Source organism: Parus major, chromosome Z (genome assembly GCF_001522545.3).
Source record: "Parus major isolate Abel chromosome Z, Parus_major1.1, whole genome shotgun sequence".
In the NCBI taxonomy this organism is placed as follows: domain Eukaryota; kingdom Metazoa; phylum Chordata; class Aves; order Passeriformes; family Paridae; genus Parus; species Parus major.
In genome coordinates, this window is record NC_031799.1 from 60654817 (window position 1) to 60680822 (window position 26006).

At 34.6% G+C, this 26006-nt stretch overlaps 1 protein-coding gene across 7 annotated transcripts in view; it reads right to left on the reverse strand.

The window, feature by feature from the left end:
• FAM172A (family with sequence similarity 172 member A) overlaps positions 1-26006 on the reverse strand; it is a 259299-nt gene that overhangs the window by 168092 nt on the left and 65201 nt on the right. The gene's annotated exons all lie outside the window — the stretch shown is intronic.

Genomic DNA, 26006 nt, shown 5'->3' on the forward strand with positions numbered 1-26006 from the left:
TGTCACAAAGTAACTTATACTGCTTTTAGCATAAATGTTCCAACATGCCAAAAAAAGGGATTCTTTTCCAGAAGCATCAATAAATGCTCTCATTCTTCTATTGCACAATCTGTTGTGAGGCACACATCCAAAGTCATCTCAAAACACTGCATGAGTATTGATTTAAAGGTTAACTAGTAATCTCTCTTTTTTTTTTTTTTTTTTTAAAACTTCTATCCCTATGTCTCCTGGTGGAGTTGCTCAATTATCTTACAAATATCATCTGATGCACAGACTTGGAGTCAACTTAAAACACAAAATATGCAACTGCATCCACAGCTTAGATTCCCTGGCCTCTGAACCCAGCCTCTGGCAGAATGCAATTCCAGGCTGAGGTACTGGGGAAAGGATACCTCAAAAGGCATATCTGCAGCAGCTCTACCCAGGCTGACCTGGTCAGATGCTCTTTACAGCTCTGCTAGCCCAAACACAGAAGACCATCACCAGCTTTACTCTTGGCAGGGCAGCATCTATCTGCACCTGTCAATCTACAGGCCTCTTCAGTCACATCTTTAAATTACTTGGCAGGTCTAGATTTTTTCTCCCATACTCAACTTCCTGTCCCATTTGCATATCACCATACACAGCAGTCATGCTCTGAGAGCCCATACCTAAAATTGCATCTCTGGAAATTGTATGGTACATTCCCACCAAATACAGGAACTACCCAGACCCATGATTTAGTATTAAAATATTCACTGATAACAAGATGGTTTTTTTTTTCCTCTATGTTTCTTATTTCCTCAGTTTCTTTCTGATCCTTTCTGTTACCTAGCAGATCTCTTTCATTCATTTATTTCTTACTGAATTACATGAGAAAAGGCATAACTATTTATATTGGCTATAGTTACATCTTCCTGTTAACAGATTTTCCTAAAAATACTGTAAAGACTTGGCTTGTAGCTATATTTATAGAATCATAGAATCGTTTAGGTTGGAAAAGACCTGTAAGATTACTGAGTCCAACTGCCACCCCAGCACTGCCAAACCCACCACTAAACCAGAGTATCCCAGAGCACCACATCTTCACATCTTTCAAATCCCTCCAGTGATGGTGACTCCACCACTGCCATAGGCAGCCTGTGTCAGAACTTGATAATTGTTTCAGGCAAGAAATTCTTCCTAATATTCAAACTAAACCAATCTCAGTGCCACTTGAACCATTTCCTTTCATCCCAATGCTTGTTATCTGGGAGAAGTGACAAACCCCAACCCGGCTACAACCTCCTATTAAGGCAGTTGGGGAGAGTAGTAAGGTCTCTCCTGAACCTTTGTTTCTCCAGGCCCAATAATCCCAGCTCCCTCAGTCACTCCTCATGAGACTTGGGCTCCAGATACTTCCCCAGCTCTATTTCCCTTCTCTGGACGTGTTCCAGCACGTGAAAATGTCTTTCACGTGATGAGGGGTCCAAGACTGAATGTGAGATTTGAGCCAGTGCTGAGTACAGAGGAACAATCACTGGTCACACTGGTCCTGATACAGGCCAGGATGTCATCAGCTTTCTTGGCCACCTGTTCACACTGCTGGTTCACGTTCAGCCACTGTTGATCTGCACCCTCAGGCCCTTTTCTGCTGGGCAGCTTTCCTGGCCACTTTGCTCCCAGCCTGCAGCTCTTCTTGAGATTGTTGTGACCAACCATAGGCTCCGTACTTCACCTTATCGAAACTGACACTGTTGGCATCTGAAAGTCTGAAAGTCCAAATATGAATTTACTCCTTTATTCACTGCCTTACAGAAAAGCCGGTTTTCCCCATTTCTTTCTTGTCCTTGGAATCACCAAAGAAAAATGACTTTGCTGCTATTATAAATTTAGTTTTCCTTTCTTTGCTATTTAATATACTTTGCTTTAACAGAGTTTTTTTTAATTTACTAATTAGAAGTTAGTTCTATTTCCTCCTTTCATGAGCTTCTTCAGAGGATATTTGAACATGATGTATGCTTGTAAAATCATTGTTCATTTCCGTATTACATCATATTCAATAGTTAATCAGAAGCCCAAACATACACAATTCTGAACACATTGCAGCTAATCAGTTAAAAGTTGAGCTTACATGCTGGAAGAATTAGTTCTGTCTTTCTTAAACTTGTATCCATTCCTCCTCTCCAAAAGTGAGAACATCAATAGCATCCATGACCATAAAAGTAGGAATGTTTTGACAACATTTCTGCTTTGCCAAGTCTTTTGAAAATTGTCCTCAATGCAAAGCTTATGCAGGTAGTGTTCTCTCAGGATTTCTATAATAATTTTCAAAATCACTAGGATACCTCTTTTTGCCTTTCTACTACATCTACTACATCTCCAAGTCAAAATATTTTTACATGCAACCAGTTTTATTTTTATTATCTAACTAACAATGCACTAAATAACAGTAGAAGAGAGAGAAGGAAAATTTTAGTCCTTGGTTTTAGGCTTTCCCTCACTTCTGCTCCGTGACTTACTAAAACTGCTACAGAACTGGCAGATTCAGGCTTTTCATTTTCTTAGACAAGCTGCATCAAACTATTCTTTAAATTCAGTTTTGAATTTATTATAAATAGCTACAGAAAAGGAAAACAGACTTTTTGAAGAATAAAGCTCCTAATCATCCAATATATTTACTAGTCTTTGTTTATGCGGACTTTAAATAAAACATAACTTTCTTTATTCACAGTGAGCAGTATTTTTTCATGAAAATGGCTGCTGATTACAGCATTTCTCTAACAACATTTGGTTTGAGGGTTGAAGATTTCTGCAGATCAGCTCAACTAAACTCTGGCTTAAGGCAGACACATTTCAGAATTTCTGTATCTAAGAGATAAACCATTTTTGCACAGTAAATTGGCTGTAAAATCAGTAGTTGATGTCCAGGAACAGAATAGAGCAGCATTTTTTGCAGTTATTTTTAAGCTATGGAAGCATACAGCACCAAGTGAGTGAAATGCAAAGGACGGCAACTGCTGATCTAGCTTGTCCTCTATGCAGAATACAAAAACTGAATGACAAAGTCCTGCACTAAAGGAACTTAAAGGGATACTTTACATTTGATTTCAATAATTCCTTTAGTCTGGTTACAGATTTCAATAGTGGTAGTTAAAGGCCAAACTATATTAAGTTATCTGCTCTAAAAATATTACTACATATTTTGAGAGACTACAAACGTATCTTCCTTCTAAATGATTTTTAAAAACTCAATCTTTTTAAATTTTTAGAAATAATCTTAGTGCAAAAAGAAAACAAAGAACTTCATGGGAAGGAAAAATAAAATATGCAGATTGAGAAGAGAAAGAAAAAACACAACCAGCACCTATATTTTTATAATTTTGGTTAGATCCATAAGAAATTTAAAATGTGAAAATAAATTCTTTCTGAATTTTGCTAAAGGTGTAAGACCACTATTTAAAAAGCAAAATGCTTGAATGCATAATGTGAAAATGATGGATGTTAAAGATGAGTTTCTCCTTTGAATGGTAGCCAGATGCAAATGGATGCACTGTGTACACAGTCTTTTGTCTGTTTGACTTTCCAGCACTTCTGACAAATTTTACTGAACCTTTCAGCTGTTTTGGCTCTGCTGAAAGCAGTTATCATGCAAACCTAACTCCATTCCGAAATTTTCATTTCGGAAATATTTCACATACAGAATACACACATCTCTCTAGAACAAAGTTTAGTTACTAAATGCAAACCATATTTTAAAAAAAACAAAACGACGAAGTGACTTTTGGCCAGCTATTAAAGAATGGAATTTGACAAACCATGGTCCAGTGCTGCTGGAAAAATCACTACGAATGGTGACAGTGAGAAAAATGGAGCAGTCAGAAAGGTGTATCTCATTTTACATGAGCATTTACATGAGTACCCATCAGAGATATTTATAACTTGATTATACCTGATTTAACGATTGTTGACGCAGTCAAGACACAGCCTCTCAATGCCATTGGCTTTTTCAAAATTAGTTAGAACCTTCTAAGAACCTCTTATTTTCAGAGCAACCTTTTCATTGATCAAACATATATCTGCATCTGTATCTCTATCAGCATCACATGATTGTGAAGCATCTACCTGAAAAATTACCAGGCTTTAATTATTTCAATTTTAAATTGAAAATTTTCGATCTGTTTTTAAACAGATGATTCATTCTTGAAAGCTTTTTTAATAGCACAGGAGTTTTATTCACCTGAATGAAACCTGCATTTTCTGTGACATAATAAAAGCTCTCCACATTTTCTAATATTTTCGTGATATTTGATTCTCAAAATACTAATTGGAAACCACGAAACCAATGTCAAAGACAGCTAGCTCCTCATAAAACCAGGAACACCACACACACCACCAGTAGTCACGTAGAAGAATGGATATATGCCCTTTTTTTTCCATTTAATAACAAGTCTTTTCTGGAGATTTCAGAGGGATTAACACCTATCCTATGAAGTCCAGCCTGCAATTCTTTGACCATGGAAACCCTAGATAATACACTGAAATAAAATTCATCTTGCACAGAATGTTTTAATAAGCCAGTTTTTACTAAATATATTAAACACAAGCAAAGAACAAAGGTACTCATTCCAATATTTGCTGAAGAGATGCCAAAGACATTTGCAGTGCTAGGTAAAAGAATCCACAAGTCCCCTACTCTGCTAAAAAAAAAAAAAATCTACTGCCAGCCTTTCCTTTTGAAACACTGCTGAGCTGAACTAGAAGCTCACTCTTTCACTTGTTGACAGGACGAATATTCTAAAACTTATTTACTTAGCTTACAGAGCTATAGAGATGTATTCAAGTAGTTGAACTGCAGAGGCGTGCTAATATTTGGCAAATAACTACATACGAATTTCCACCTCAACAACAATTATGAGATTTTAGAAGAAAAAAACATTTAACACTTCATTGTGAAAACAGAAAAGCACAGAATTACGATTAATTTTGTACAAAGAATCGACAACACGCTATGCCATTTTACAATAACCGGAAACGTGATCAGTATGCAAAATCAGAAAATCCTCAGGCCAGGTATGCAATCACCTACATTTACGATGAAGTATCACTGCCATGCCCACAGTCAAGTCAGCCACACCAAAACCTTCCTAACTAGTGCATAAAAGGAAATTAAGGGCAATGTTCCTGACAAGCTACCACTTTAGAGAAGAATTTCCAAAGTTCCCTCTCAGGCTTTTTCTTAGCATTGAATGCTCTGTTTTAACCATGGGCTCCAAGGGGAAAGATGCAGAAAAGGCAGGGTCCAATAGCTACCTCTATAAATTCTACATCATAATTGTGAAGATGTAAAGAAAAACACAGGTGCTCAAAACAAAGTTTAAAGTCCTAATATAAGACCAATTTAATTAACATAATAATGATAATAATAGTAATAATAGTAGTAGTAATATTTTAACCCTCTCCTGATAAAGTTTGTAATTCTTCAAACTGCAAGTTTATTTTGGTACTTTAAGGATTTGAGCAATGTATACACCCTTCATCTTCATCCTTTTTACTGCTAGGGCTTTTTACTGCTAGGGCTTTGCACATTTGTACTGAGAGTAATAATCCATGTTTGTTTTAATACAAATTTGATGCTGCTGTTTAATTTTCTAAGTGAAGTGTCAAAAGCTAACATTTATAAAAAAATAAAACCACACTTGCACCTAGCTGGGTTTACAACAACAAACAAACACACACCCCACCCTGGAAAAAAAAAAACAAACCTAAGCAAAAAGAGTAGTGGTACAAAGCATTTTGGGAATCCTAATGGGACAAAAGCTGCCTTTGTAATTGGACCGCAAAGCCCCAGAAGTATTCAAGGTGACACAGTTGTGGAGGGAAGGGGGAAGCACCACATCATTGGCAGGTGCAGAATCTTTAATCTAGCGCTTAAAGGCCACCGTTCCCAGAATGTGGCAATTGGGCTAACAGGATTGACACTGGGGAACTCGTTCAGCAAGTACACCAACCTCTGAATGGTGGGGATTTCTCTCAGCAGCTGCCTGAACGTCAATCAGCTGAAGGAGAATGTTACAGAGGTCACAGTTTGGGGCTGTTCTCTATGCCTGACATTTCTATCCGTTAGTCAGAAAGACAATGAGAGAGAGACAAAGCCCAAGCATTACCATAGTCCCATTCAGTGGTAGAACAAAATTGAGGGGAGTGGGAAAGGCCTCCAGACACAAAATGATCAACAGAAGAACAACTCAACCTACCCTCCTCAAGGGAAAAATCAGGAGAGAGCCACAGCAGTGAACAGTCCCAGGCTACAGGGACAGTGACAGCTCAGAGAGGGAAGGTTAATCCCACACAAAGACGTCATTTTTCAGTTCAACACTAAAGTTTAGTAAAGCTTATTTCTAAACAAAACTGAATGTCTGCATTTAACCTTGTGGGCAGGGCCTTTCAATGTGAATAGCCTGGGTTTAAAAAAATTCCAATAGGCAATTACAAATCATAGGAACAGTGGTAGAACATTATAAATTAAGAAATACATAATTCAGTTATATAAAATAATTAACATTATTAGATTAGAACATCAACCCATATATCTATAGTACAAGGAAACAGGCTAATCTAGGAGATAAACTCTAATATCCAAGGAATAAGTTTCTGATAAAACCACCGCTAAAGCAGTGGTTTAGAGCAGTGGCTCTTCATCTCTGTATAACAGACAAGTTAAAACCAGTGATATTTTGCAAACATTCAGAAGGGAAAACTGGGGTTAAGCAACCTACAGAGAGCAAAATTATGTGAAATCTACTTTTGACTTTGATACTTCTCTAGCACTAAACAAATTGCTTAGCTTACTTTTCCTCTACATTTTAACTTCACAAAATGATTAATAATTTTTACTAAAATACTCATATAAACTAGAGGACAAAGCACCATACATGGTACACCTTAGCACAAACCCCATGGTTAATACAGGCACATAGTTTAAGAATAACTCTGCAGGAATAAATTGAGTACAAACTGACTTCAAAAGTTTAGTAACCTACAGACACCTAACCTACAGACATTCAGGATCTAAAAATAATGAGGAGATACTTGTGAAAAGATGAGAGAGATTAAATACTGTCTGACAACATGATTTGTCAGGAGCTGGAATTCCAGTAACAACTTCAGCTCTTCACTTAAAGGAAGGTAGGATCATGCAGGTCAATGCCACTTGGGAACACTCATCACTAGGTCCTCATACATAAACAAGGGCGGAAAAAATTAAAAAAAATAAAAAATAAAATATATATATATATATATATATATTTTCACCTGAGAAAACTGAGTCTCCAGATCCAGATTTCCTTGCAAGTAATGAATACAATGTATACTTGTGAGCAGTGGCTTATTTCCATAATCATACTTATATGTTTTGTTCAACACTAGTGATTTTTACCCTTCAGTCTCTCCTTTGCATTAAGAAAAGGGCACTGAAGCTCATGGTACATGAACAGGTTTTTTAACCAACTTGGAAGGTGAATTAAGTAAAAACATTTGTAGACCAAACACAAGAGATACTACATACCAGAATGCCAACATTTTGTGGAAACACTTCTCATAGAAACTGAAATTAGATTTCTTAACCTTTCAATCTAAAATTCACAACAAACACAACTCAAGCACATAAAATAAATACCTCTTTTTTTTCTCTAAATAGTTCATTAACACAAACTAACACAAATAGCAAATTCTGAGTCAACAAATGAGAAAAAATCCCAGAGTCATTCAATTGCTGCAAGTTTGCTCCTCTTTGTAAGATTTCTGCCTGTACAATGGCAAACAAACCTTTAAAAGTCTGTGGGCATTGCACAAGTGACATGCTAGAAAACCATAGGGTTTGAAAAGTGAAGGTTTTTGCATGGTTGCATGGCCAGATATTTTTTCCAGGAAGGATTATTTTCCCAGTGTTTCAAGTAATGTAAGGAAAGCTGAAGTATGAATGCCCTTGCACATCAGGGCTATGGACTGTAACGGTCAAAAAAATTTCCTCAAAACTTGTAATATTTGGTATTAGCATTCACCATATATATACTAATGCTAAGTTTTATTACAAATGAAGTAATTACAATTTGTTTTTTCAGCTGTGACAGGTGATACAGGAGGTCACAAGTCAAAGAGTTAAAATAAAACCCTGAAGAAATAGAAATAAAGAGAATGTTTATATTGCACAGAACTGGTGCATCACACATTTACAAGAATATATATCAGCTCCATCTGTGCACCCGTGGTCTGTAATAACTCATGACATAAAGACATGGTTAAAACAAAAAGAGGGCAAGCTCCAGTTATCCTGCAATGAACCTTGCATATGGAAGAAATTAGGTCAGCATGCTTCATTTTCTCACTATTGATAACCACAAAAGGTTAGGCTCTTACCTTTCAAAAAATGAGTGAAATAGCCATGATGTGCATTCATTTATTTGTTTGGGGTTTTATCTTGCCTTAATCACACTCTCTTACTAATTTTTTTGGTAACTCCTTTCTGAAAAATTATTCCCAAATTACTTACAATAAAAACTATTTTTCAATAATGTGAATGTAAAACCATTGCAAATGAACAATTATTTGAGCCTAAGGGGAAATAATCTCTTGATGCTACAAATGTTACTCAGAACTGTTTTATTAGTTATTATTAGTATCTATCATTCACAAAGAAGTACTAGGAATTTTCAGGGAGTAACTTAAAATGGTGCAGGTTGAACTGCAACGCAAAATTAAACACTATAAATGCATACTGTACTATTTCATTAAGTGAATAGTCTGTAGCTGGATGTGAAATAAAGCAGGACTAGACTCTTATCTTGCACTGTTCACTTTTTACAGTTGATCTTCAGTATGCGTAAATATATAACATCATCATAGTCTATTCATTTCCCTGTAAAAGCAGATTTCTCAAGAATAAGATATGTCTCTGAAAAAAAGTAAATCTTCTTTAGCTAAGCTCTGGGCAACAGAAAAAATATTTAAGAAATCACTTATAAAGGATGAAATCAAAGCATGAAAAATGAATGGCTACAAACTAAATCAATCCTATATCCAGAAAGTACACATATAAAAGTGTTAAAGAAAAACAGAACTTCAGTCCTGGTCTTTGGTAACTTTTGAATACTATTGCTGCTTCCTCTACTGTATACTCTTCCACAAAATTTGGCATTATAAATCTTCAAACCATTTGATAGCTACCCTATTTCACAGAAGCGGCAAATAGCCACCTGCAAATGGACTGTTCCACTTTCAACGCCAATCCATTTCAATGTCCCCTGAATGTTTAGGGTTACATTGACAAAAAGATGATGTTGTTCGTCAGGGATGGAAAGCCATTTCACAGCTTTCTCTAAATTCAAAAAAAATCTAATATTACTTTTAATAAATCTTGTCTGGTTGTAAGATTAATATCCCAGGACATAAGACCCTCTCCAGAAGTTCGATGGAAAATTTTATTTTTCCATACTGTTTTTTATAATGCACTCTAGAAATTTCAGCTTCTGCTTTAATAAGAGTATAAAAAAAAAACCAAACAAAAACAACAAGAACATTGGACTTTTTCAGATATCATTAGTACTCAGTATTCTTTTCCCTGAGATAGAGCAGACTCTATAACACTACTGAGGGGTGAACTATGGATTCCTGAGAAGAAAACGAAAAAAAAAAAAAAACCAAGAAAATAATAAAAACGCAACAAAATAATAATAAAAAAGTTGCCTCCCATCAACACCCACAGTTTTTCTTTAAATATACTGGTATATTGAAAATAATGTCAACATTAAGACATGGGCCAGGATGCCAGGACAAAGGAGTGTCATTTTTAGGCTTGTCAGAAATTTTTTGAATAGCTGGTGTAAGAGGATTAATTTTCCTCCACTGGTTATGCACAATATATATAACATTTTTACAATATCTGTAACAATAATAGACTCTCTTTACAGACCATGACCTCTGCTAGTTCAAAAAGTTGTTTGAACACCTACAGCTTGGATTAAAAAAATCCATAAAAAAATAGTACCAAGTACCGCAAAGGCTTCTAAACACAAATCCTTGCTGGGTCTGTGGGTGTCTGAAGGGTCTGTTCATGTCACTCAGCCAACCCGACACAGACACTCTTAATTCCTTTCCTCTCCCTCCAGAGCTCCATCTTTCTTCCTGTTCCTTCCAACCAACAATGCCAGCAATTGGGCAGCAACATTCAAAGCCATCTAAGAAGACAGCACAGCTCTCAGTGCTGGCTGGTAAATCAAGAATTGCACTTGTTAACATTCTGTCTGCACAGATAAGAAGAGCATTGCTTTTAACCCTGCAACTGGACAGGCTGCATTAAATTTTCCTTGAAAATTAAGGATGTCTTAGCTTCCTCCAGTGACTTTTTCCTAAGCTCTGCTGTTCTATCACCTTCCACTATCTTCTCCTCTTTCTTCTACTTTTACATTGCTATCACAAACAAAATGTGGTCTTGTACTTTCCTCACATACAAGAGACAGCAGCCATGCCCATTCATATGAGTGAAAAATACACTCTGGTTTCAAATTTTGAAACTTGTCCTACATTTGAGCAACCTGACTTTTACCTCTGGAGAAGCAGCTTCATTGACAACCTGATTCTTAATGTCTCTTTGTATTCCATGATAGCTATGAGATATTATACAAAGCTGTCTGCTTTCCTACTGTCTTTATTACAACGTCCTCACCATCCCTCTCTGCAAGCATCCATACAGCACTCAGTATATAACTGATAGTTTGTAAATCCCATTACACTTGAGAGGTCCAGAGGTTTGTACTGCCCTGCCATTAGCACACCATAATCACTTAATGTAATAGCTTTAACTGTCCCTCAAACAAGAGACATTCTCCTTTGGGAATTGTGGTTAAATAGGTCAGCACTGAACTATTTAAAATAGTTAAAAAAGGATAAAATTCTGGAAGCATCTAGGAGTTGCGAGTCCAAACTGAACCTGAACACGATCTCAGCTAAGATCATCCAACTGGACCACAATCAATTTGTGAAGGCACTGCATAATGTTATGTCCCAACTGGTAAGCCATAGCACATGAGGTACTGCACAGCTTACAAACAAGTGACTCTCAACTCATACTCAATAATCCAGCCACTTCAGAAATCATCTTCTAACATCACATTTTAATGCTTAGTTACTATCCTCAGACCTGTGGGTGCTTCAGCAATTCTCAGTCTACAGAATATCAAGATATACGCATACCTAGGAAAAAAAAATAATTAAACATGAAAAACATTAAAAAACATGAAAACATTAAAAAAAAACCCCAGAACAGAATTATTAAATCCAGAACCTGGACAACAGAAAATAAAAGCAGCTCAATTGCATTACTCATGAAGTGACCTAAGTTTCCAATCAAAAAACAGTGAGAACCTTACTGAGAGCTTTCATGGTTAAAAGTACAATTTCTTGATGCTGGTCTCCAAATCTGGTGATTAAGGAACCCTTGTACTGCAGTGAATGATGGCTGGAAATAAATTAATCTCACCATTTTTAAGACTCACAAAATGCCAGTAACTTTCTTCTGACTTACTCAGGACTTTACCAAACTTAAGCTAGATTTTGCAGCTGGTTTTGACTCAGGCTGAACTCTGTTGAAAACTTCACAGTAAATCATTAATCTATATTCAAGAGAAAGTCACAACAGAACAGTTGCATTTGCCTGTTTACAAAAATCTAGCAAACCTTACCATAAAACACTTTATGGCACCTGTGTTTTTTAATCAGGAGCTTAAATTCTGTCTGGAAGGGCCTCCCATTCCCATAACTCATTACTCAAATTTGGCCAACTTACAAACTTTTGAAGATACGTGGATTCTTAGCAGGCATGTCTTACATTTTAGCAGCTGAAACATACACTAAGTAAGTGCTTGCTATGCAGATGAAGGTTTCCACTTTTATGTTCATGTCTGGACATGTAAATGATAAATATGGTGATCATACTGCTGAGTGATCAGTGTGCCCCTATGCACCAAGGAATACAAGGCAGAATTAAGCTATTCAATACTAACTCACAAGGAGAGGAAAGAGAGTACCAGGGAAGCTAGTACATTTGGATGTAAATACTGAACACAAAACAAAGGTCAGCAAACTGGCTAGAGCAAATGCAAGGCAGAAACTTGGGGAACTTACTACTAAACCACTACTAGAACATCCAGAAACAAAAGTAAGAGACACTACAGTTCCACAACCTGGATAGTCACTTTCTAGCAAGAGCAATGATGGTCCAACTTCATTCTCAATCCAAAATGCTCACTTTATAAACATTCATAAAGGTTTATAAACAAACATAGTTTTTAAATGGAAGCAGCACAGAGATAATTCCCAGACAAGTAACATGTTCTACTGCAAGCAATAGAGATTTACATGCAGTTCAAAAAATGACTGAGAAATGGCCTATAAATGTGAAGTGCTTGGAAAGCTACTGCTATCTCATAATCTATTTCATAAAGAACAGTCATTAGTACTGCAGACTGAAGCATCCATGCGACAAAATATTCTAGTTAAAATAAATAATATCAATACTATTTAATTAGCCACTCAGATTGTGGATAAACACTGTACTAATTATTCTACAAAGATAACTACCTTCCCTGATCCACAGAAAAGTAGGCTGTATGATTCAAAATATACTCATAACTGTTTTACTGTTTACAAAAGTCATCAGGAAGCTGAAGAAACACCATGGTTACATAAAAACTTCCATACCAGCTTACTCACAGAACAGTATGTCAGAACACCCCGAAACAGAAGCAAGGTCTGATTAAATATTGTTCTTTATAATTCTTAGTGCTGTCTTTTGCTACCTGAACATTCATTACACTATTACATTTGCCATTACTTTTAAATCTATTTTTCAAAATAAAATACATATGACATATGTAAGATGGAGTTATTTTTAAACAACCCCACAACATGTACAAAATATATGTGGATTGATGTGAAGCCTTTCACAGAACCGTAATCACTTTCAATGTACTTACTATACTTAGAGGTATACCATTCCTAAATCTTGGATCACAATTACTGCAAGACATGATAGAGAGGAATAAGCAAAGAACCAAAAAGTCCATTGCAAAACTTTAAAAAAAATCAAACCAAACCACTATAAAAACATCTTTTCTACACCTCAAAATTTTTTACAGCCAACCTAGTGGAATCTTCTTTTATTCCTTCCTAGAAGGCTTGAACCCTTGTCTTGCCAGTTCAAAAAATTAGAAACAGCAGAAAAAAAACTTCCCATTTAATCTGTTGCTGAACTGGACTTCAATACTACCAAAAAGGGTAGTATACATTACTAGTTCCATTTCTCTAGAAAGAGCTCTCACTACCCCTGTGTGCATACACCAGTTTGCAGGGATCCACTCCCCAGGGCTGATAGTCTGCACATTTTTTACAAGCAAAAGGTTTGATTAAAATAGGACTTAAAATGTGTCTACTGCTAAAACCAAAGTATATAGCTGTGCCTCAATATCAGCTTCAAAACAAAAAACTAAAGCGGTTACATATCAATGTCACTCTTAGCATAAATGTCTTGTGACTGCCAAGACACTTGTAAAATTGGTAATTGCTGCTTGATCTTTAAATTTTCTTTATTTTCCTGTGGTCATACTGTATTAAAAACCCCAGACTTATAAGTAGTATCTCAACAGATATAGATCCTGAATGTTACCACAGTAAACATATCATAATTTTGACACTGACCCAGTACTCTGTTATATAGGAGAAATAGATTACATTTAATTGAGGACATGGCACAGCAAAAATATTTGTTCAGGTCCTATAAAGCTTTTATAAGACTGTCAACTGTAATTCCTAAGAATCTTTAGGTTTTACAGAATTATTATCTATTTCTACAAGTTCTATGAGTTTGTTACTAAAATTTACTTAATAAGGATTCCTAGAGAATAAAACACAACATACAACAGCTATATCAAATTAAATCACAGATCAAGTTAACCTGTATGACATTTGAAACACTGCTTTGAGAAATAGTCAATACAGCTCCTTTATAATATATCATGAATAACTGGGCTCTAAGAAGAGCAACATGAAATAGTAGTTTTCCAGTGCTATAAAGTACAATCAGCATTTCCAAAGACACAAAAGCCACATGCAGCTTCCAAACTCATGTGACATAAGAAATTAACTATGATTTTTCCCAAATGTTCCAGATCTAATATAATCATTTATAAAACTGAAAAGTTACAACTAACTAGACAAGTAGGATGCACACTGTATCGTTCTTTACATACATATGTATACACCTGCATACATATACACATGTAGAGGCTAATTGAGAAAGCAATGCTTTTAAATTGAAAAAATGTAAATTAGAGAAAAAAGTTTGCTACAGAAGAAGAGCTTGCCTCCCTGCAAATGTAAAATGATCACACCATAAAGCCACTACCATTAGAAAGTAAAGTAAAAAATAATGTTGATTACATTTTAAAATTACCTCTCAAAGAGAAACTCAAGGACCTGAGAGAGAAATGAGTAACATTTTCAAAATACTAATAACATGGAATTGGTAAGAAGTCGAAGTAGCAAATATTTATTTTGATTGTCTTTGGTGCTTACAGATGATTTTCTATTGGAGTCCTTGTCAAATACTAAACAGCCTCCCCTAAAAATTTTTCTACAACTAAGGCTAGAAAGAAATACCTTAATTTCCACCTGAAAAACATTAAAGCCTTTTTTTTTTTTTTAGCTAAGATGGAAAGTATTTGAACAGCTGAGTCAGAAGCACTTACTTTTAATTTAAAACTTCCACTGCTCTCCTGTCCTGAAATGTTTCATACCTGTATGAAACTATTCTCAGAAAAATTAATTAAATGTACCAAAATTCTCACAAGACAACATATGTAGATAAAGTGGATTTATTGTATGGGATGGGGGTTAAGCTGAATCAAAAATAGCTCGATTGTTTTATTTTAAGAAAGGTTTCAAAATGAGGTAAAAAGAAACACTGGATTAACATGGTGAATAAAAATACAATGAATGAAACTAATAATTAGCTATTAATCAGTTATTTAATTAATAAATGCTATTTTAATTAATTCTAGTAATAACTGTTTGCAGTATTTGACAATAACAGCACTGTAGCATTAAAATGGAATCTCGGAATCACTAATTTTTGTCATCAGCTGGTATCAGTTGAGTATTAGCACTCAGTCCTAAATTCAATATAAATATCATTGTTCATGAACCAGGGCTGTCAAGTCTTGAAAATCCTGTATCTGATCTCAACCATGCGTGATGTGGAAGGTGCATATTCCACATGAGTAGCTTCTGCACTTCATGACAAAGCCTCCTGTTATCTGCATTCAGTAACTCATTCCAGAAGACTCAATCACATTACTATCAACACTGGAGGAAGAGCTGGGATTCAAAACACAGGCTTGGCTACCGAGGGTCAAAAGAAACTCAATCACCTGTGCACTGAAGCACCATTCCTATTTTTCAAATGACTGTTTGGAAAAAGAGTATTTACTTATTAAATAAGTATGTCTATGCCTAAGGAAAACTTAATGTGGCAGTGGGTAACACCTAGGAGAAAAACTTTGTAATTGATGACTGTAAAGGATAATATTTAATACAGTCACATTTTCTTAGGATTCTAAGTAGCCTTTTACATAATGAGATGATTATGCTATGAAGTGCAACTCTGTCTTTCACAGCTAAAAGGACAATTAAAATCAACAACTACCAAAAAGAAAAAACAAAACAAAACAAAAGAACACAAAAAAACCAAACAAAAAGAAAAAAAAATCAAGTTGTTTTCCCTCCATATATCAGCATATATTTATACCCAAGCTTCATTATCTGTTCTACCCTCCAAAGCAATCTGAAGTCTCACTGCCTTTGGCGTGACAGAAACAGAGGCTGCAGTGTAGCACACAATATAACAGGTTAAGCTATCTGTGCCAATCTCTCCTTCTCCTAAGAGGATTAGCACTGCAATATGCTAGAACAAATGGTTGTGAATACGCAAGATGGTACAGCTGGTCTTCCCCAAAAATAATCATCCAGCTGAATAGCCTCAAAACAGGTTTACTCCTTGAATTTTGCAGAGATAAAAGGAAACTAAATTTACAAGCCCAGAATTAAAAAAAAACCCAACAAATTATAAAAATCTCCTATATCTTGGCATGTTTAAAAATTCTAGGTTTAAAAAGGTTAATCAATATATAAAGGATTTTCACCATTCCATTTTTTTTCTCTGAAAGAATGACTGAAAATTAAGTAATTCCATTTTCTTAATGACACATTTCACCCTATTATATCTAATTTCTCTGTTCAACTCTATACAAAAACACACATATTTTTAATAAACATGTCTTGTGCAACTCAACTCTTCTCAAGAGGGAAATGAATTGCCTGGGATGGGTAAAAATAAAAAAAGCAACACTATTTATTAATTTTGTATAAGTTATCTACCACCCTAGAGATTCCTTGAAGGGGAAGAACATGTCTGAATTTCACCATAGAGTGCCACAGGCACAAAGTGAGAGAAACTAAACAAGCACATCCTGAAGGGAGAGAAAATGCCTGCAGCAGTAAATGACCTACTACATACCTCACTCTCAGGTTTTTTGATGTTATAATTTGTTCATTTCAGGGAAAAGAAGACAATTACCCACAGTTTTAGTTTGTTTTAACAGAATTATTAAACTTTTAAAAGTTTTTGATCAAAAGGGACATATATCATTCCAAAGATCTTTGTATTTTCAAAAGGTTACAATCCTGTGCTGATTTGCATAACAAAGTCTTTGTCATATCTATTTTCTTATTAACTGAAGCAGCAATGTGCATTATTAGAACAGTACTAAAGTAGTTAAGCAGAAAGCATATCAATTTTTTGTTTGAATTCCTATGCATTAAAGTTAGTATTTTCCAGCTCAATGCACAGTAAATAAGGGGTAATTTCATTTAAATATGCATTTCATAAAATGAATAAAGAAGTGTTTATCTCACCATTGAATTGTTACGTCTTTTAAGTATTGATTTGAAAATTCAACACCATTGAGAGTATTGGCAATTTTGTGTGATATTAAACACATATACCATACTTACACTGACACATGTGTAATACTCTTTCTATGACACATATTATAAAGAATACAATTTACACAGTATAATGCATTAAGATTATCTAGGTGATAGTTTAGCCATGTATACATATAATAAGTCAAAAGAAAATTTTATTGTTTTTAAATGGGTTATAAGTATTTTTTAAACAGTAGTGAATCAACCTCTTTAAAAAATATTTTAAAATTTCAATCATATTTTTGATTCCTGAACTAATGTTCTTCTGAATGATAACAAAAGTACCGGCCACTGATTCTTTCCAAAAAGTAAAATGAAGCTAATCATTTAAGATTAATACATTGGCCAATGAACAGTCGCCCAGTATTATAGGGGAGGAATCTTAATAAGTAAAGATCATTCCTTTTCAAATTATGCTTCAAAGAAGTTGGTGTGCTAGAGCATGTCCAGACAAGGGCAACAGAGCAAGAGAAGGATCTGAAGCACAAGTCTGAGGAGCAGCTGAGGGAGCTGGGAGTGTTTAGCCTGGAGAAAAGGAGGCTCAGGAGAGCCCTTGTCACTCTCTACAACTCCCTGAAAGGAGGGTGTAGCAGATGGGGGTTGGTCTCTTGTCCCAGGTAACAAGTGATCATATGAGAGGATATGGCCTCAAGTTATGCCAGGAACAATTTGGATTGGGTATGGCAAAAAGTTTCTTCACAGAAAGGGTTGTCAACCCCTGGCACAAGCTGCAGAGGACAGTGGTGGTGTCACCACTCCTGAAGGCATTTATAAGATCTGTAGATGTGGCACATAGGAATTTCGTAGACATGGCAGTGCTGGGTAAACAATTCGACTCAATTCTGGAAGCCTTCTCCAGTCTTAATTACCGTATGATTTGGTTTATCATGCTGACACTCTCAAAAATTAATATTCACACTACCACTGACAAGATCATCTGAACAGAAAACAGAAAACATTTGCAAAAACCGTATGAAAGGTATTTGAAAATCTCTGCCTCATGATCAGATAAGCACACTTGCATAGTTTATTACACATGAGAGTAAAGCCTAGCAAAGTTTCCATCCTAAATTGTACCACCCTGTGAAGGCACTGATTTACTGGATGATGCCACATTGAAGTGAGAGCGGTATCTGCTTCAGCAAATCAGCTAAAACCAGATGTTACTTGTATGTACTGTACTCAGAGATAAATAACCACAAAGCTATGATACTTCCACAGAAGCAAATTCTCTAAATCCAAACAACACTGCATTACAAGTACAAAACTACAACCACAAATACTTACTGAATTTCCAAGAACAATCATACTAGTATGTGTTTACCCATTGATCTTCCAAATGACACACATATAGTGAATCTAAAATAAACAATAAATTGAAAATCTGCAAAGCAACAGAAACAGCCCCCCTGCAATTTCACAGCAATTAAAAAGTCACAGCTCCACAGCCAGTTTGCCACAGGCATAGCCCCAACACCACACAGAAATACTCCTACCTTGCTGGATTTGAGACTAGTCTATACTTTCTTGCTAATGTTTTGTAACAAATCTGTACACAGAATAATCTCTACCAAATAACCTATTCCAGTGGTACAGATGTCATTCCAATGTAATTTATTAGAAAACACAATGTTGTACTTCTGAAAAACATTGGTTATGTACTTGCTAAAGTCTTGTTTAGTTACTGTTGCAGAGTACTGTCTGTGATTTTATTTCCCTTAAGAAAAATAAAAAGTTCAAATAAGTAAATAATTAATGAATGGTAAGAACCTTTTATTCCAAAGCCATTCATGCATTATTTATTAATATTTTGTACAGTAGGCATATACTACACTCTGTATGAAAGCACCATTTTTAGTCAGGCTTTGCCTTTCAAAATAGCTGCTTTAATAAAAATGGTTATATGAAAAAATATAATTAAAATCTCAAGAAATTTCTCCTAAAATCTGAAATTATCAAACACAGTAATTCCCAAGTGAATTTAATTTCAGAGTAAATCTCTTTAACTCTATAGAAATTAATTATCATAGATACAAAATGCCCATATAATGCTATTTAGATGTAAATTTTAAAATTACTGAATGTATATTAAAAATTAAGCTTATTTATTAAGATTCAAAGTTGCAAATATTTTGTTAGCTAAAATGACTACCTGCAGAATAAACGTGTGGGTAGGAAATAAGAAAGCTAGCAAATCTGAAGTTGTGTTTTTATATAGAATTTAATCTCCATTGTTACTGTTATTAGACTACACAGACAATAAGTATAAAATTAATGCACTGTCTTAAATAGATGACATTACTTTTGAAGCAGATTGCTTTTGTAATACTGCGCACATTTAAACAAAAGCTCATAGTTTGAAAAACAAATGGGAAGGAAAATACAGTAGAAGTGCAAACCTGACCTATCTCTAATCTTTTCAAACCTAGGCTACTCAAGAATCTTCAACTAATTATTCCATTTTATTGATGGCATTTTTCCCAAGGGAAGTTATTTAAAAAGTTTAACCCCTGAGCAAGTCATGGCTTCTTCTGCCTTTGAAAGTGTCAAGTGCATTGATTATAACTGCAGGAAGTGTTACCTTCTACCCAGAGAATCTCACCCTGCACAATCTTAAACACTGTCTCTCTCCCAAAACGGCTTTGATTCAGCAATTCAGACCGCTTCAGCTGATATTAAAGGCAGAAGCACCACAGAAAAGGGATCAGCAGTTAAAACGAAATACAAAGAGGAAAAAGCCCAGATCTTGAATATAGTACCACAAAGCTTGAGAGAAAAGCAGATTTGAAAAAGACATCAGAGTGACTAAAAAAAGAACAACATGACAGAAATTAAACAAGATTTTTATGTTCCCCTTCTATGCATTTAAACTCATCTCAACCTCTATTGAAATTCTGATCATACCCAAACCCCAAGGCTTTTGACATACTTTCAAAAATCCACACCCCTTCTTACTCTTTTTTAAGTCTCCAGAGTCACTGTTGGGTATCCAACAAGTTGAATGGGGGGGGAAGGGTCGTGGTGTGGAAAGGAAGAATCCTAATATGCATATGATGAAAAAGGCCATTTAAACTCATTTTAAATTTTTTTCTTAAAATTATGGTGACTATTTTAAATGTTCACCGTGTGTCCTTAACCTAATACTTAGCCAATTAAAAAATGGTTGAAATAGTCTGAATGCAGGAAAAAACATTTTCAAGCAACATTTATCCAAGGATTTTTTTATCTTGAACAGTGATTTTCTTAGGTCAGTGACAAAGTATGAGTAAAATAACACAAGGTGCTACTGCAATCTAAAATATGACAACCAGAAGGATAAAAGAAGACAAAGCAATCTCTAAATATCTCTACATTGTCAAATTATGTAGCACAGAAAACTGTAAGAATGTAATACACACAATTAATACAACAATGGCAAATGTTTCTGGGAAAGGATGCGCTAAATTCCAAAGAGACTTTTAGAATTGCAACTGGGGTTTTTTTTTCCAGTTCAGTCATGACAGGGCCAGAAGGTAATGATACATCTGCCATGATGCAACAAGCAGACCTGTCTTCTGTCAAGAGTTGAAATCATAAAGGAATAAGCTGTCGTTAGCAACCCCTCTCCAAACAGTAGAGCTGTCATCTCATTGTTTTCCTCTGTTGGCATGGGGGCTGGTGTGGGTTTATATACCCTGTCAGCTCAGTATTAGTCTAAGCTTTTAACCTTTTCTTGAATTTCTGACTTTGTATTTTAACTCCCATACAGCTTATCATGTATTACTATGTATTTTGTGATCAATTAATACTGCTATCAACTAAGCAAATTTTCCTTCTATCTGCTTGGTGACTAGCATTTGAGAGATTATTAATGCCTCATAAAATGTTTTTTAAATAATTAAATATACTGCTTTTTAAATTTTCTTTCCAAAGTACGGTGGATTTAAAACTAATTATGTGTGACTCATTATTTAGTAATACATTGTGATTTGTGTTTATGGTTTTAGAAAGATCTCAAAAGATTATCCAAAACTCTGTGTTTTCTTAGTATAATTACTACAAATGAGAAAGCTCTAAACACAGGTTTTCTCTGCTAAAAAGGACTTTACAAGCAATGCTAGTTCTGTGGTCTAACAGAATGAATAAGGCAAGGGCATATACCACAGTCAGAAAAGTAGCATTTGAAATAAAACAATATGGCAAGTTACTGCCCATTTTAGTGAAAGTCGATGGTTCAGCAATATATTAGAAAACCCAAATAAGATTATGATTGCTCTGGCACTGTAACTGACCATTAATAAATAAATAAATAGAAAAAAACCATCCTTCTCCAACACTACAAATAGAAGACATAAAAGGCACATGAATATTAGCATTCTGTGGGAGAACTATAATTGCAGTGAAATGACAGCTTCTTAATATTTTTCCAGGAAGTGTCACAATAGCATATTGATACTATGCTAAGCCTGTATAAACTATAAGACCAAACCAAAAGTGTGTTAGTCTAACAAGATATTCTATACTTAAAAGTCAGATTTACAAGTTTGTAAGCAAGAATTTTTGTTAGTGTAATTTAAATAAAGTGCAACTTCTGGGCAACAATATGTAAATATCCACTATTGAAACTGACTGATTTTATGATGTGGAAAGAGAAAAGACAAAATAGTATGTGTTATCATACTAGCTACTAACCATTAAGACTACTAAATCACATAAAATTTATAGTGAGAAAATTTACTGCTGTTACACTGAATGATTTTGTTCCATTCAACTGCCTTACGAAACTAATGACATATTACTGCATGCTGACAAAAGTAATAACCCTCACCAATTCTTAGTAAATATTGCCAACCTGACAGTTTTGTACAAATGAATGGCATTAATATAACTGAATAAATCCAATATTTTGACCAAAGAGAACAGAGATTGTAAAAAAAAATAAGAGTAAGATAAACACAACAGACAACTGAAGCTGAAAACCATGTTTTACCAGTTATTAAAGACACATTTCCACAGCTAATACCCATCCCATGCAAACCTCTGGCATTTTGTTCATGTAAAGTCAGATTTTTAGGTGCTGCTCTATTTCTTCTGAAAAACTTGTCCAGGTTCTTTGAAGAGCCTATTTTCTAGCTATTGTCAAATATAAATTCTCCTTTAAATAATAATGCATCTAAGATATCTTAATATCTGAATTTGAAATCAAGCAACAGTTCTTTGATAGTTTTATTTTTTTTTTTTAATAAATGACAGTTGCTGTGTTGTTGTTGAATTTTATTAGCATCCCTGGGACCACAGGTATCTTAGGTAACAAATGTACTGAATTTCCAAAGACTCAGAAAACATCCAACTGTTTCTCTGTATTTGTGCAGTAAGCTAATATCCTCTTCATTCTCTAGAGGAGAGGTATAAAAGATAGTAGTACTCCCAAACTCTTCACAATGTCCAGCCAAGGCAAGCTGAGCTTCTGTTTCCCCAATGAAAAAAATCTTGTCTCTAAGTACAACTTCAGCATCTCCTATTCTAACACAATGAACAAGGGACAACCATTATGAAACCAGGACTGTAAATGTTTAATTCTTTACATCCCTAATATATGACCTCATCATTAAATTGAAGAATTTGCTTCTGTCTTTCATTACCTTTTCATGGCACTACTTCAGTTATTGAATGCATGGCTAAACAATAACTGATCTGAGAAGAGCCATTTAGGCAAAATATAGAAGAGACAAAATAAAAATTACTCTTTTAATCTACATTTATTTATTTACTTCATTTACATTTACTTTTTTATAAAAAGTAGAATATCTTCAGAGCAGAATTCTCATTATAAATAGAATAGTCACTCATTCCCAGGGGAGAGACTTGAATTTCAGTCTCTCATGCACCAGATAACTGCTTCTTGTTAAAAATCAGTGTTTCCCACTAGAGAAAGTTTCAATAGAAAATTTCAATTTTAACAAAACAGATCTATGCAATATTTTCGTACTGTATTTACAGGACATTGCCATTTTCTTTTGTTTTAAATATACTTTTTAGTAAGTATTTAATTTAGCTTTCGATACATTCTTAGCATATTTTTCTTTTTCATACTTGTTTTTCTAAAATGAGTTTTATCCTACCACATTTTAATGTATTTACATGTGTTTTTCACATTGTGTACAATTATCTCCCCCTCCCTTCTTTTCCTACAATCTGTTCTCTATCTAGTTGCTTATTTGTTCTCTTCGTTCATCTTTCAGCATCTCTTTTACACTACCAAGTTTGAATTTTCAAATTAACACAATAATGTTAACTCTTCACATAAACCCTTGTCAACTCTTCACAATACCTCTTGCACAAAAGATCAAGTCTATACAATAGGGCTTGATATGAAACATGGAAGAAGCATTACCTGCAGGAATTGCACAGATGAAAAGAAAAATGTCTTTCTAGCTACTTGAATTCTCACCAGGATATTTCTCTTTGAAACTTTCTTTACAGATTTTGGGGCAGCAGCCCCAAAATACTAGAAATTTAAAATACAAAATTTTAATCCTCTACATTGCTCCCTTGTTCCACACATGCTTGAGAAGTCATAATTCTTTTTTCCTCAAAAGTCTTCCATCAGAGAGAAATAGTTTCTACTCTTCCCTTAACTTCCTGTTTAGAAGTATCAGTTCATCCTGCTCAATCCACTGCTCACTAATAACCCCAGCTGTTGCATCCAAGTTTTCAGATTTTCCAAGAAATGAACTGAGAAGCAGAGAGAAAACCAATAAAGCTATGGGTTTTGGCCTACTTAGAGGGCAGCATTTTGCTTGTGTGGGTTTTTGTTTTTAAAATGCAGGTATTTCTGAATTAGTTCCTTCACATAGGACATTCAAGCACTACTTTTTTAATTTTCAATTTTTATTTTTTTAATTAGAACCTAGTCTTTAGAAAATATTTTAAGCTGGCTGCAATGCCTGCATGTGTTGCAAAGTCACAACAGATGACAGGCATTTTCAAATCCTACATATCATTATCCACTTCAAATTCACACAATTCTACTAGAAAAGAAATCCACGCTCTCTTGTCATCAGCACTGATGCTTTGATAAGGTCTGCTGGGTTCTTTCAAGACGAGACCTCTCCTTAGAAGAAACACAGAAAGATCTAGGAAAATAACTCCCTACTTCAAATTATGTTGCATGAGGGACGAGCACGAATTTCATTCAGGCTATTTATCATCTAGGCTAGTTATTTTCATTTAGTAAGTGACAAAAGTGACTAAATCAACTAGAGGACTGAACACCAGGAAAACCAGAAAAGGATGCAATTTCTACTATTATTTTTATTATATGGTGGTCCTTACTGTTAGTCTACCATACTTTCCTGCATTTAGAAATGTAATTTATATGAGCTGTATCTGAAGCAGTCACGATATCAGCATGTATCTATATATATTCTATTTTTAGTCATAACGAAGTGATTCTAAGTACTTTCAGTGGGGTCCAACTCCTATAAAATATTGCCTTACATAACCAGATACAAAACCAATTCCCAGTACAGAGATTACAGGATACAAAAAAAACAGCAACACATTTAATGACATAACTGAATCTGATTTAACACAACTGAATATGATCTATTCTTCATTTTGCATCCAGGAAATCACTGTAAATAGTATGTCTCCTAAACATGTAGTACACCTAACAGAATTTTAAGATGCACAAAAAGGGACAGTGGATTTTACAATAGCTGATAGTTCAGTACTGAACTAAAGATAAATATGAATTTAAAAACCATATTAAGGAAAAGCTCAAAGATAAGAACACAAAGTTTGATGTATTGAGGTTTTCTAATGATTACATTTTTGTAAATATATTTTCTCATTCAACAATTGGGACTTTTTCTTGTCTTGATTTTTTAAGAAGCATTCAAAATGCAGAGATAAATAATCTGGTTTTAAGTATAACAACTATTTGAGAAAACAGAGGTTTGATCTCTGTCGTACTGGCATAAACCATTGAAAAAAATAAATAAAAATAACAAAAGAGCATAAAGAAATATATAACTCTCCTCTTCTAGAAATAACCCTTAAAAATTTTCTGTTACAATAAAGTTAGTATCCCAGTTTGAAACACTGGGTCCGTTATCTTACCTAAGACAGCAGTATCTCTAGGAAAGAAAATGCCAACATGTAAGCACTGTACAAAAATTGAAGTAGATACAGCTATTTGGGTTTCTTGAGAAATGTTTTGGAAGCAGCACTAGAAGTCCTATATGGGACCTACCATACATCTGTACTGCACTCAGTAATCCTGAGGTACTTTTTGTTCTGTTCTTGATTTAAGAATTATAAAAAACTGTATGTCAGAAAAAGATAAGCCTCACCTTCACAAGGTTCCTTTCTCTCATGAAGTCTAGCCTAGTGCTTTGATAGTGAGGAAAACAAAACAAAATAACTTAATGGCCTAATGTTTTTATATGTATTCTTTCTTGGCTTTATTGAAAATAAAGTGCCATTTTTTGTCCTGAATTTTTTAAAGACAGATGCAAAAATTATTCATGAACCGCAAAAATTAATTTTCTAGCAAAATACGTAACAGTAACAATGACAACACTGATATTTAGAGTAGAACATTAGCTAAACTTGGCAAATACAATAGAAACAATGAGTCTTAAATAGGCTCTTCTAATATTTACTACAGCAAGTTTATTTTAGGTAGCAGGGTGCACATGATGAATTATACCTGCTATGTACCAATGACAAAATCATAAAACAATTTGTCCATTGTTTCTCAAACAGATACAACAAAATAGTGTCAACAAAATGTGAATGTCTTCTATTGTCAAATAGTGATAAATAAATCAGAATTAATTGGTATTTAGCACAATCCAAAAAAGACTGTGGCTCTAATAAATTCAGTAGAAACCTAGTAAAAAAGATCACTTGTTATCATGAAAGCTCATGTTACCATTGGATTACACTAGTCATTGAGCAATAAT